The sequence below is a fragment of the Ranitomeya imitator genome, chromosome 1, assembly GCF_032444005.1.
Source record: "Ranitomeya imitator isolate aRanImi1 chromosome 1, aRanImi1.pri, whole genome shotgun sequence".
NCBI lineage: Eukaryota > Metazoa > Chordata > Amphibia > Anura > Dendrobatidae > Ranitomeya > Ranitomeya imitator.
Genome location: NC_091282.1, coordinates 649,424,476 through 649,439,699, shown reverse-complemented (window position 1 = coordinate 649,439,699; position 15,224 = coordinate 649,424,476). Strand labels below are relative to the sequence as shown.

Sequence of the window (15,224 nt, the reverse complement as noted above, 5' to 3'; positions counted from 1 at the left end):
CACTCGTTTTTAATCTGCATAACCCCACCTATTGTAACACTCCCCCCTCTTTGTTCCACTGTGCACTACTGAGTGCTAGGAGGAGGTGTGCGAGAGGGAAAATCAAAAAACAAACAAGCGAGCAGCAGTCTTTCCTTAGCTCTCCTGATGCCGGGTATAGACCCTGCTGCCTACCTATCACCATGCTGCCCGCCGCTGCTCCAGCAGCAGACTGAAGAGGACTGTCACCGCACTGCTTTTTATAGGCCAAGGGCCCATTGTGACACATGAGAGTTCCAGCCCATTTTGACACGTGAGGGTTCCGGACCATGGCCAAGGGCCCATTGTGACAAGTGAGGGTTCCAGACCATGGCCAAGGGCCCATTGTGACACGTGAGGGTTCCGCGCGCAGATTCTATCTAATGCAGGCAGTGCACCTGGTTGCTAGAAAGCATTAGAATACTCACACAGGAGAAGATAGGCAGCGTATTCAAGATTAGCACAGACAAAATTTTTCCTTTCTTTAAATACATACGCACCAAAAATGTAAAAGTCAGTGGTCCACAAGAGGGAGACAATGTTTTACAAAAGAAATCATGCTGTCACAAATGTGGTATGTATGGCAGAACTACTCATGGGTTACCTAAATTAAAGCACTAAGTACATATAGCAAGGGGCCTAACTTTGTAGATGGTCTATTTGCAACACTGTAACAAAGGCCAAATGCATGTCCACATCTTCACACGCCGGTTGCAACCAGTACAGAGAGATTGATTGATTGATTGATTGATTTCATATTGAACGCAACACAATGCTTGACATGCATAGGCAAAACAATGCGCACACAAAATGTTGCAATTGGTCAAGATAAATCAAGCAAAATGCATTTGGCATCTGAAATGTGCAACTTTGACCCTGAAAAGAATTCACATAATGGGTTAGAACACAACTTGTGCTGATTTCAATTCAATCTGTATTTGGAAGCCGGATCAGAGGAGTACACTGTTCCCGGAGATACCGCAATAACGGCTCAATGCGTGGAGTGGACAGAGCAAGCTCTTTTTCCATCTCCCTGTTCTAAAAATCCATTTAATATATGGTCCCCAAATAGGGGACGTATCAGATATGAAACTGATAAGAACAGATGCTACACTTGATCTTGAGTGGTGGCGGCGACGACGACGACGATTTCAGCCAAAAGGCCGAGCAGCAATAACCAGATATGGTTTAGCACTTTCACCACACCAAGGCCTGACACTTGATTCTAGCCAAAAGGCTGAGAAGCCATAACCAGAAATCGTTTCGCACTTGTGCCACACCAAAGCCTAACACTGATACCCTTTGGGGAGATGGAGCAAAAGATTGCCCTGAGGAGGACATTTTAGCAAACCAGACACCTTCACAATGACAGTTCTGCTGTTTGTTCAAGCTGTGAGCCACTCATTGTTAATCTGCCTAACCCCACCTATTGTAACCCTCCTTCCTCTTTGTTCCAATATGCACTACTACTGAGTGCCAGGAGGAGGTGTGCGAGAGGGAAATTCCAAAAACAAACAAGCGAGCAGCTGTCTTCCCTTAGATCTTTTGATGCCGGGTATAGACCCTGCTGCCTACCAATCACAATGCTGCCCGCTGCTATTCCAGCAGCAGACTGAAGAGGACTGCCACCGCACTGCTTTTTATAGGCCAAGGGCACATTGTGACACGTGAAGGTTCCAGCCCATTGTGACACATGAGGGTTCCAGACCATGGCCAAGGGCCCATTGTGACACGTGAGGGTTCCGCGCGAAGATTCTATCTAATGCAGGCAGCGCACCTGGTTGCTAAAAAGCATTAGAATACTCACACAGGAGAAGATAGGCAGCGTATTCAAGATCAGCACAGATACAATTTTTCCTTTCTTTAAATACATACGCACCAAAAATGTAAAAGTCAGTGGTCCACAAGAGGGAGACAATGTTTTACAAAAGAAATCATGCTGTCACAAATGTAGTATGTATGGCAGAACTACTCATGGGTTACTTAAATTAAAGCACTAAGTACTGATTGCAAGGGGCCTAACTTTGTAGATGGTCTATTTGCAACACTGTAACAAAGGCCAAATACATGTCCACATCTTCAAACGCCGGTTGCAACCAGTACAGAGAGATTGATTAATTGATAGATTTCATATTGAACGCAATACAATGCTTGACATGCATAGGCAAAACAATGCGCACACAAAATGTTGCAATTGGTCAAGATAAATCAAGCAAAATGCATTTGGCATCTGAAATGTGCAACTTTAACCCTGAAAAGGATTCACATAATGGGTTAGAAGACAACTTGTGCTGATTTCAATTCAATCTGTATTTGGAAGCCGGATCAGAGAAGGAGTGCACTGTTCCCGGAGATAACGCAATAACGGCTCAATGCGTGGAGTGGACAGAGCAAGCTCTTTTTCCATCTCCCTGTTCTAAAAATCCATTTAATATATGGTCCCCAAATAGGGGACGTATCAGATATTAAACTGAGAAGAACAGATGCTACACTTGATCTTGAGAGGCGGCGGCGACGACAACGACGATTTCAGCCAAAAGGCCGAGCAGCAATAACCAGATATGGTTTAGCACTTTCACCACACCAAGGCCTGACTTTTTTTTTTTTTCCCTCAGATGGGAAGTTCCACAGTCAGATATCCAAAACTATATGGAACTCAACTCCCAAAACAGCGTGCCACATACTCAATGTAACCGCCATTCCCATCATCATTGGAAAACACAACAAAATGTATTGTTAACAACCAAAAAACACCTCAAGATACATTAACAAAATGTTTCCACTTTTTAGTTTTCCAAATTCCCTCTGCATCCACCTCCCCTCTCCTCCTCTGATCACACACAAAGCAAAAATACAATTTTCCCAAAATGATTCTTATACAATTTTTAACCTCAATATCCTTCCTTTTAAACACATACATATTCCTCACATCCCACAATACCTCTTTTATACATGCCATCATCAACCACAATACTCTCTCCTTTTCCCCACACATACCCAATCCAAACATAAAAAGCTCAAAAGACAACAGATTCACCTCACACAGCTCCTTACACAAACGCCCCATACCTGCAATCACACTTCTAGCATACTGACAATTCCAGAACAAATGCACCACACTCTCACCACATCCACTCCTCTCACCACATCCATTCCTCACTAAACCCCGATTTTTCAGAAACTCACCGGCAACAGCCCATGCAATGACTGCCATACAATCTCACTGTGCCTATTTGTCATACCATTCATACGTACCTTCTTCCATACTTTCTGCACATCATCCCCTCTTACCATTTTAAGATCTGGCAAGGACAGCCTGTGGGCTCGTCCAACAATAATGTCACATTCCATCTCTCTACACTCAATCATCTTATATACAGCTTTCTTCTTTTCTAACAATCTCACATCCACATCACACAGTTCATACTTCACTAAAAATTTGTAAACCCACACATACCACACAGGAACCTCAAAAGCCACTGGGCTCCTAAGATCTCTTTCACAACATTTCAAACGAAACAAGAAATTTCCAAACAAAAACCTACACATACATGCATACTTCCCATCCATCCTAATCACACCTAATACAAACACCATAATATTTACGCCAAAAAATACATTCAAATTTGGGAAACCCAGCCCCCCCTTATCCAAACTCTTCATAACAATCTCTCTCCTTGCACGCTCCATACATGAACCCCCAAAAAAGACAAACAAAACCCTATTTAATCTTCTAATACACATGTAGCTTGGTGGAAAAACCATCGCAACATACAAAAAAATAGGTAACACTACACTCTTAAATCTTAATAACTAAAATTTTACCAAAAAACGTAAGATCCCTCAAACTCCAAAAATTTAACTTAGGCTACACTCTCTCTCACACATCCACCCAGCTTTCCTCTCTATCCAATTTCTCTGAAAATTTCACACCCAAAATCTTTATCGATCCACTCACCACATTCACTCCAGCATCATCGCTCAGACTCCTCCCCCCAAAATTCTTACACTCACTCTTCTCCCAATTCACTTTAAAAGCAGATGCTCCACAAAAAATAGAAACCAACAACTTCACACGCCATACCGAACACTCTGAATCACACAGCACACACACATCATCCATATAGCCACTCATCTTCCACTCTCTCCCCTCACCCCCGGTACTTGCACACCCCGAATCACCTTATCTTTTCTTAACAGACATAACAAAGGCTCAATTGCGCAAATAAATACGATAGGGGACAAAGGGCACCCCTGCCGAACACCCGAAAATACATTTACTCTCCTCCCCACATTTCCATTCAACAACACACAACTATAAATGTTCTTATACAAACTTCTCACTCTCTCTACAAACTCAGAAGGAAAACCCATCTTCACCAACACACTAAACAGAAAACCATGCGCCAATATATCATACGCCTTCTCAAAATCCAAACTCAACACATACACTCCCTTCTTACGATTCACGCAGTCCCACAAACAATCTCTCAACATACAAAAACGTCCATGTATTCGTCTTCCAGGCAACGCGCAACATTGCTCCTCACCCACCACACTCCCAACCACGCTACGCATCCTGTTAGCCAAAAGTTTTGCATAAATTTTATAATCACAGTTTAGCAATGTGATCAGCCTCCAATTTTTTAGATTTTTCAAATCACCTTTTTTTGGCAATAACCACCCCTGCACGCATACCATTTGCCACCTCTGCATTCGCCCACATATACTTACATACATCCACAAAATCCTTCCCAATAACATCCCACATCACACGATAAAATTCCACCGGTAGACCATCCTCCCCCGGTGTTTTATTCAACGCAATGCTACACACCACCTTCCATACTTCTTCACCCGTCACATCACCCATCAAACTTTCCCTTTCTATCCTATTCAAACTATTTTCCAAAACACTCAGCACCTCACCCTCCAAACCTTCATCCCTCCATTTCACAGCATACAAATCATCATAAAACTTTGCCACTTCCTCACACAAGTGCGCACCACTCACTTCATTTTCATCCATCCCATTCAAAACACTCATAATCTGTCTCTTCCTAAAAACTTTAAAAAAAGAAAAAACGCAAATACTTCTTATTCTTCTCCAAATTCTCTATTTTGGCCCTGTACACAATACTCCTCCCTCTTTCTAACAAAAAATATTATTCACTTCTTTTTTCACTTTCACTAAATCTTCACTCACATCCATTCCTCCCGCCCTCCACTTATACAACACACTCAGTCTGGCATTTAAAAAAAACAAACCTTTCTCTCTTTGTAGCCACACACTTGTACCCGAGTTTTTAAAAATAAAAACTCTTGATTTTCCATTTAACCCAATCCCACTATTCACACACATTTCTGAAATCACTCCTGCACCCACACCACTCTGCATAATTTCTTTCATACTCCTCTCTCACCCCCCCTCCTTCCAGCAAACTTACATTCAACTTCCACACACCTTTCCCAGCCACCTCATTAACATGCAAATCCAATTCACACTTCATGCACACATGATCCAAAAAAAACACACTCTCCTGTGCATAACTAATAGGAATCAGATTTTTTGAAACAAAACAATAGTCCAATCTAGACGCCACCCTCCCACTATCAGAAAAAAACGTATTTAAAAACAGAGTTACCTTGCATGCCCGCTGCATATCCTTTAAACCAAAATCACTCACCATATCCATTAACACTTTCCCTGACACATCCACATTCACACTTCCCACATCACAGTTCATATCTCCCACTATAACAACAGGCACTCTTCCTGGAATAAAAAACTTAATTTTTTCAAATAAAACTTTACGCTCCTGTTTTTCCACAGGAGCATATACAGTAATAACACAAAAACGAACATTTCTAAATTAAAAATTTGCCAACACACACCTCCCAACCTCAATCACCATATAGTCACACAAACTCACATAATTTCCCTTCACAAAAAAACCCACACCATCATTTTTATTACAGGCACTCCCTGACCACACAGACGCACCATGAGGCCATTCACTCCCCTTCACACCATCCACAATCCCACACTCCTGCAGACAAAAAATTCCTGCTTTTTGCGTTGCAAAAAAATCCAAAATGGCCGCCCGCCGCAACCTGTTTTTAAAAACCCTCACATTCTGTGATATGATTGCAAAACCCATAACATACACAGAAACAAAAAATACTAAAAAAAATACTAAAAAAAAAACAACCTACAAATAGGACATTACACAACTTACATGGAAAAAAAACACCATTTTTAAAGGCAACTGCTATATACATATAAAACACCTAGCTACTGAAACAATAGCACATAACTATGCAGTATCGCCACTGTCCTCCTCCACCATCTGCGCTGAGCAGCTTTCAGAGCCGCTGACCTCCATACACTGCTCCACACGTGTCTTCTTCTGCCCAACCTTCCTCTGGGGCACTCCTCCTTCAGGAACCTCAAAATCATGGATTTCCCCACCACCCTCCCTGGGACACTTTCGACCTCCAGGCTCCTCTTCTGAGGAGAAAACACCAATGTTTCTTGGGTCATACTCAGGAATCACAGACTCAGCCATCTCCTCCACCTCAGAAATATCAAAGTCCATCAATGATCCCATCTCCTCAGCTTTGGTAACTGGGGCCTCCTTTTTTTTTTTATTAGCCATAGCACGCTCTTCCTGCTTTGCGGCTCTCCAGAATAATTTGTCCTCCAGCTCCTCCTTCCTTCTTTCAGCCTCCTTGTCCTCCTGCCGCCTCTCCCGCCGTCTCTCAATCATAGAGGGCAGAATTACCTCAGCGCTTTGCTGCGCAGAAGCCTTGCTTTTCTCCCGCTTCCTCTCCTCTTCCCGTTTCTTGACCTCCTCCTCTCTCTTTTTTTCCTCCTCCTGCCTCCGCTCCTCCTCACGTTTCTTTTCTTCCTCCTCCCGCCTCTCCTCCTCTCTAGTCGACCTCCATGGCCCACCATATGGACAGTCCTTATACAGGTGCCCTGTATTACCACACCGGTCACACTCACGTGGCATTGGACACTGAGCTGCCGCATGGCCTTCTCTTTTGCAATTACGGCAAACCCAGCTCTTACCACACATGATCTGAAAGTGCCCAAATTGAAAACACTTTGGAGCAGCACTTTTAGACCTAATACTATCTAATAGACCTGACAGAATAACAAATCTGCAGGTGGTTGGGCATTTAGGAAATAGCGACCACAATATTGTGCAGTTTCACCTGTCTTTCACTAGGGGGACTTGTCAGGGAGTCACAAAAACATTGAACTTTAGGAAGGCAAAGTTTGAACAGCTTAGAGATGCCCTTAATCTGGTAGACTGGGACAATATCCTCAGAAATGAGAATACAGATAATAAATGGGAAATGTTTAAGAACATCCTAAATAGGCAGTGTAAGCGGTTTATACCTTGTGGGAATAAAAGGACTAGAAATAGGAAAAACCCAATGTGGCTAAACAAAGAAGTAAGACAGGCAATTAACAGTAAAAAGAAAGCATTTGCACTACTAAAGCAGGATGGCACCATTCAAGCTCTAAAAAACTATAGGGAGAAAAATACTTTATCTAAAAAACTAATTAAAGCTGCCAAAAAGGAAACAGAGAAGCACATTGCTAAGGAGAGTAAAACTAATCCCAAACTGTTCTTCAACTATATCAATAGTAAAAGAATAAAAACTGAAAATGTAGGCCCCTTAAAAAATAGTGAGGAAAGAATGGTTGTAGATGACGAGGAAAAAGCTAACATATTAAACACCTTCTTCTCCACGGTATTCACGGTGGAAAATGAAATGCTAGGTGAAATCCCAAGAAACAATGAAAACCCTATATTAAGGGTCACCAATCTAACCCAAGAAGAGGTGCGAAACCGGCTAAATAAGATTAAAATAGATAAATCTCCGGGTCCGGATGGCATACACCCACGAGTACTAAGAGAACTAAGTAATGTAATAGATAAACCATTATTTCTTATTTTTAGTGACTCTATAGCGACAGGGTCTGTTCCGCAGGACTGGCGCATAGCAAATGTGGTGCCAATATTCAAAAAGGGCTCTAAAAGTGAACCTGGAAATTATAGGCCAGTAAGTCTAACCTCTATTGTTGGTAAAATATTTGAAGGGTTTCTGAGGGATGTTATTCTGGATTATCTCAATGAGAATAACTGTTTAACTCCATATCAGCATGGGTTTATGAGAAATCACTCATGTCAAACCAATCTAATCAGTTTTTATGAAGAGGTAAGCTATAGACTGGACCACGGTGAGTCATTGGACGTGGTATATCTCAATTTTTCCAAAGCGTTTGATACCGTGCCGCACAAGAGGTTGGTACACAAAATGAGAATGCTTGGTCTGGGGGAAAATGTGTGTAAATGGGTTAGTAACTGGCTTAGTGATAGAAAGCAGAGGGTGGTTATAAATGGTATAGTATCTAACTGGGTCGCTGTGACCAGTGGGGTACCGCAGGGGTCAGTATTGGGACCTGTTCTCTTCAACATATTCATTAATGATCTGGTAGAAGGTTTACACAGTAAAATATCGATATTTGCAGATGATACAAAACTATGTAAAGCAGTTAATACAAGAGAAGATAGTATTCTGCTACAGATGGATCTGGATAAGTTGGAAACTTGGGCTGAAAGGTGGCAGATGAGGTTTAACAATGATAAATGTAAGGTTATACACATGGGAAGAGGGAATCAATATCACCATTACACACTGAACGGGAAACCACTGGGTAAATCTGACAGGGAGAAGGACTTGGGGATCCTAGTTAATGATAAACTTACCTGGAGCAGCCAGTGCCAGGCAGCAGCTGCCAAGGCAAACAGGATCATGGGGTGCATTAAAAGAGGTCTGGATACACATGATGAGAGCATTATACTGCCTCTGTACAAATCCCTAGTTAGACCGCACATGGAGTACTGTGTCCAGTTTTGGGCACCGGTGCTCAGGAAGGATATAATGGAACTAGAGAGAGTACAAAGGAGGGCAACAAAATTAATAAAGGGGATGGGAGAACTACAATACCCAGATAGATTAGCGAAATTAGGATTATTTAGTCTAGAAAAAAGACGACTGAGGGGCGATCTAATAACCATATATAAGTATATAAGGGGACAATACAAATATCTCGCTGAGGATCTGTTTATACCAAGGAAGGTGACGGGCACAAGGGGGCATTCTTTGCGTCTGGAGGAGAGAAGGTTTTTCCACCAACATAGAAGAGGATTCTTTACTGTTAGGGCAGTGAGAATCTGGAATTGCTTGCCTGAGGAGGTGGTGATGGCGAACTCAGTCGAGGGGTTCAAGAGAGGCCTGGATGTCTTCCTGGAGCAGAACAATATTGTATCATACAATTATTAGGTTCTGTAGAAGGACGTAGATCTGGGTATTTATTATGATGGAATATAGGCTGAACTGGATGGACAAATGTCTTTTTTCGGCCTTACTAACTATGTTACTATGTTACTTCCTGCAGTATAGAGGGAGGCTGCCCTGCATATGTCAGAAAGCCCCTATGACCCGCCACTGAAAAATTCGCCGGGGGGTGGGTGAAACCTCCCAAACAACTTGGGTCTTTCCTCAGTTTCACACGAAACACATACTTACAGTTGAAAATGCCTAAGCAATTTTTCTGTTTCTCTCATCCCCTTCACATATTCGCAGTACCGAGCCAGGAACTGCTCCAGCAGAATTACTTCTGTATAAGGGTTATATACGGTAACCGTCACCACTTTTTCCATGAGCCCAAACAGAGGCTCCACCCGCACCTTCTCCAGGCCGCGAAGCAATAACCAGATATGGTTTAGCACTTTCACCACACCAAGGTCTGACACTGACTTTTTTTTTTTTTTTTTCCCTCAGATGGGAAGTTCCACAGTCAGATATCCAAAACTATATGGAACTCAACTCCCAAAACAGCGTGCCACATACTCAATGTAACCGCCATTCCCATCATCATTGGAAAACACAACAAAAAGTATTGTTAACAACCAAAAAAAACCTCAAGATACATTAACAAAATGTTTCCACTTTTTAGTTTTCCAAATTCCCTCTGCATCCACCTCCCCTCTCCTCCTCTGATCACACACAAAGCAAAAATACAATTTTCCCAAAATGATTCTTATACAATTTTTAACCTCAATATCCTTCCTTTTAAACACATACATATTCCTCACATCCCACAATACCTCTTTTATACATGCCATCATCAACCACAATACTCTCTCCTTTTCCCCACACATACCCAATCCAAACATAAAAAGCTCAAAAGACAACAGATTCACCTCACACAGCTCCTTACACAAACGCCCCATACCTGCAATCACACTTCTAGCATACTGACAATTCCAAAACAAATGCACCACACTCTCACCACATCCACTCCTCGGACACTTCTCACTCCTCACTAAATCCCGATTTTTCAGAAACTCCCTCACCGGCAACAGCCCATGCAATGACTGCCATACAATCTCACTGTGCCTATTTGTCATACCATTCATACGTACCTTCTTCCATACTTTCTGCACATCATCCCCTCTTACCAATTTAAGATCTGGCAAGGACAGCCTGTGAGCTCGTCCAACAATAATGTCACATTCCATCTCTCTACACTCAATCATCTTATATACAGCTTTCTTCTTTTCTAACAATCTCACATCCACATCACACAGTTCATACTTCACTAAAAATTTGTAAACCCACACATACCACACAGGAACCTCAAAAGCCACTGGGCTCCTAAGATCTCTTTCACGCCATTTCAAACGAAACAAGAAATTTCCAAACAAAAACCTGCACATACATGCATACTTCCCATCCATCCTAATCACACCTAGTACATACACCATAATATTCACGCCGAAAAATACATTCAAATTTGGGAAACCCAGTCCCCCCTTATCCCAACTCTTCATAACAATCTCTCTCCTTGCACGCTCCATACATGAACCCCAAAAAAAGACAAACAAAACCCTATTTAATCTTCTAATACACATGTAGCTTGGTGGAAAAACCATCGCAACATACAAAAAAATAGGTAACACAACACTCTTAATAACTAAAATTTTACCAAAAAACGTAAGATCCCTCAAATTCCAAAAATTTAACTTACGCTCCACTCTCTCTCTCACATCCACCCAGCTTTCCTCTCCATCCAATTTCTCTGAAAATTTCACACCCAAAACCTTTATCGGTCCACTCACCACATTCACTCCAGCATCATCGCTCAGACTCCTCCCCCCAAAATTCTTACACTCACTCTTCTCCCAATTCACTTTAAAAGCAGATGCTCCACAAAAAATAGAAACCAACAACTTCACACGCCGTACCAAACACTCTGAATCACACAGCACACACACATCATCCATATAGCCCCTCATCTTCCACTCTCTCCCCTCACCCCCGGTACTTGCACACCCCGAATCACCTTATCTTTTCTTAACAGACATAACAAAGGCTCAATTCCGCAAATAAATACGATAGGGGACAAAGGGCACCCCTGCCGAACACCCGAAAATACATTTACTCTCCTCCCCACATTTCCATTCAACAACACACAACTATAAATGTTCTTATACAAGCTTCTCACTCTCTCTACAAACTCAGAAGGAAAACCCATCTTCACCAACACACTAAACAAAAAACCATGCGCCAATCTATCATACGCCTTCTTGAAATCCAAACTCAACACATACACCCCCTTCTTACGATTCATGCAGTCCCACAAACAATCTTTCAACATACACAAACTTCCATGTATTCGTCTTCCAGGCACCGCACAACATTGCTCCTCACCCACCACACTCCCAACCACGCCATGCATCCTGTTAGCCAAAAGTTTCGCATAAATCTTATAATCACAATTTAGCAATGTGATCGGCCTCCAATTTTTTAGATTTTTCAAATCATTTTTTTTTTGGCAATAACACAACCACCCCTGCACGCATACCATTTGCCACTTCTGCATTCACCCACATATACTTACATACATCCACAAAATCCTTCCCAATCACATCCCACATCACACGATAAAATTCCACCGGTAGACCATCCTCCCCCGGTGTTTTATTCAACGCCATACTACACACCACCTTCCATACTTCTTCACCCGTCACATCACCCATCAAACTTTCCCTTTCTATCCTATTCAAACTATTTTCCAAAACACCCAGCACCTCACCCTCTAAACCTTCATCCCTCCATTTCACAGCATACAAATCATCATAAAACTTCCTCACTCAAGTCCGCACCACTCACTTCATTTCCATCCATCCCATTCAAAACACTCATACTCTGTCTCTTCCCAAAAACGTTTTTGAAGAAAAAACGCGAACACTTCTCATTCTTCTCCAAATTCTCTATATTGGCCCTGTACATAATACTCCTCCCTCTTTCTAACAAAAAATCATTCACTTCTTTTTTCACTTTCACTAAATCTTCACTCACATCCATCCCTCCCGCCCTCAACTTATACAAAACACTCAGCCTTGCATTTAAAAAAAACAACCTTTCTCTCTTTGCAGCCGCACACTTGTACCCGAGTTTTAAAAAAAAAACTCTTGGTTTTCCATTTGACCCAATCCTACCATTCACACACATTTCTGAAATCACTCCTGCACCCACACCACTCCGCATAATGTCTTTCATACTCCTCTCTCACACCCTCTCCTTCCAGCAAACTTACATTCAACTTTCACACACCTTTTTCCCAGCCACCTCATTAACATGCAAATCCAATTCACACTTCATACACACATGATCCGAAAAAACCACACTCTCCTGTGCATAACTAAAGGTACCTTCACACATAACGATATTGTTAACGATATCGTTGCTATTTGTGACGTAGCAACGATATCGTTAATGAAATCGTTATGTGTGACAGCGACCAACGATCAGGCCCCTGCTGGGAGATCGTTGGTCGCTGAATAAAGTCCAGAACTTTATTTCGTCGCTGGACTCCCTGGAGTCATCGCTGGATCGGCGTGTGTGACACCGATCCAGCGATGTCTTCACTGGTAACCAGGGTAAACATCGGGTAACTAAGCGCAGGGCCGCGCTTAGTAACCCGATGTTTACCCTGGTTACCATGCTAAAAGTAAAAAAAAACAAACACTACATACTTACCTACAGCCGTCTGTCCTCCAGCGCTGTGCTCTGCACTCCTCCTGTACTGGCTGTGAGCCGGAAAGCAGAGCGGTGACGTCACCGCTCTGCTTTCCGGCTCCCAGACAGTACAGGAGGAGAGCAGAGAAGCAGAGCGCAGCGCTGGAGGACAGACGGCTGTAGGTAAGTATCTAGTGTTTGTTTTTTTTTACTTTTAGCATGGTAACCAGGGTAAACATCGGGTTACTAAGCGCGGCCCTGCGCTTAGTTACCCGATGTTTACCCTGGTTACCGGCATCGTTGGTCGCTGGAGAGCGGTCTGTGTGACAGCTCTCCAGCGACCAAACAGCGACGCTGCAGCGATTCGGATCGTTGTCGGTATCGCTGCAGCGTCGCTAAATGTGAAGGGGCCTTAACAGGAATCAGATTTTTTGAAACAAAACAATAGTCCAATCTAGACGCCACCCTCCCACTGTCAGAAAAAAACGTATTTAACAACGGAGTTATCTTGCATGCACGCTGCATATCCTTTAAACCAAATCACTCACCATATCCATTAACACTTTCCCTGACACATCCACATTCACACTTCCCACATCACAGTTCATATCTCCCACTATCACAGCAGGCACTCTTCCTGGAATAAAAAACTTAATTTTTTCAAATAAAACTTTACGCTCCTGTTATTCCACAGGAGCATATACATTAATAACACAAAAACGAACATTTCTAAATGCCAACACACACCTCCCAACCTCAATCACCATATAGTCACACAAACTCACATCATTTCCCTTCACCAAAAAACCCACACCATCATTTTTATTACAGGCACTCCCTGACCACACAGACGCACCATGAGGCCATTCACTCCCCTTCACACCATCCACAATCCCACACTCCTGCAGACAAAAAATTCCTGCTTTTTGCGTTGCAAAAAAATCCAAAATGGCCGCCCGCCGCAACCTGTTTTTAAAAACCCTCACATTCTGTGATATGATTGCAAAACCCATAACATACACAGAAACAAAAAATACTAAAAAAAAAAACAACCTACAAATAGGACATTACACAACTTACATGGAAAAAAACACACCATTTTTAAAGGCAACTGCTATATACATAAAAAACACCTAGCTACTGAAACAATAGCACATAACTATGCAGTATCGCCACTGTCCTCCTCCACCATCTGCGCTGAGCAGCTTTCAGAGCCGCTGACCTCCATACACTCCTCCACATGTGTCTTCTTCTGCCCAACCTTCCTCTGGGGCACTCCTCCTTCAGGAACCTCAAAATCATGGATTTGCCCACCACCCTCCCTGGGACACTTTCGACCTCCAGGCTCCTCTTCTGAGGAGAAAACACCAATGTTTCTTGGGTTAGACTCAGGAATCTCAGACTCAGCCATCTCCTCCACCTCAGAAATATCAAAGTCCATCAATGATCCCATCTCCTCAGCTTTGGTAACTGGGGCCTCCTTTTTTTTAATTTTTATTAGCCATAGCACACTCTTCCTGCTTTGCAGCTCTCCAGAATAATTTGTCCTCCAGCTCCTCCTTCCTTCTTTCAGCCTCCTTGTCCTCCTGCCGCCTCTCCCACCGTCTCTCAATCATAGAGGGCGGAATTACCTCAGCGCTTTGCTGCGCAGAAGCCTTGCTTTCCTCCCGCTTCCTCTCCTCTTCCCGTTTCTTGACCTCCTCCTCTCTCTTTTTTCCTCCTCCTGCCTCCGCTCCTCCTCACGTTTCTTTTCTTCCTGCTCCCGCCTCTCCTCCTCTCTAGTCGACCTCCATGGCCCACCATATGGACAGTCCTTATACAAATGCCCTGTATTACCACACCGGTCACATTCACGTGGCATTGGACACTGAGCTGCCACATCGCCTTCTCTTTTGCAATTATGGCAAACCAAGCTCTTATCACACATGCTCTGCAAGTGCCCAAATTAAAAACACTTCCTGCAGTATAGAGGCTGCCCTGCATATGTCAGAAAGCCCTTATGACCCGCCACTGAAAAATTCGCCGGGGGGTGGGTGAAACCTCCCAAACAACTTGGGTCTTTCTTCAGTTTCACACGAAACACATACTTACAGTTGAAA

At 42.9% G+C, this 15,224-nt stretch overlaps 1 non-coding gene and 1 pseudogene across 1 annotated transcript; both read right to left on the bottom strand.

Annotated features, from left to right (window-relative positions):
- Positions 1-971: 971 nt before the first annotated feature.
- On the bottom strand, positions 972-1,168 carry LOC138660431 (U2 spliceosomal RNA). Its single transcript, XR_011317840.1, has one exon. It is a non-coding gene; the product is annotated as a U2 spliceosomal RNA (small nuclear RNA).
- A 1,181-nt stretch (positions 1,169-2,349) lies between these two features.
- On the bottom strand, positions 2,350-2,528 carry LOC138660428 (U2 spliceosomal RNA; annotated as a pseudogene).
- Between the last annotated feature and the right edge of the window lie 12,696 nt (positions 2,529-15,224).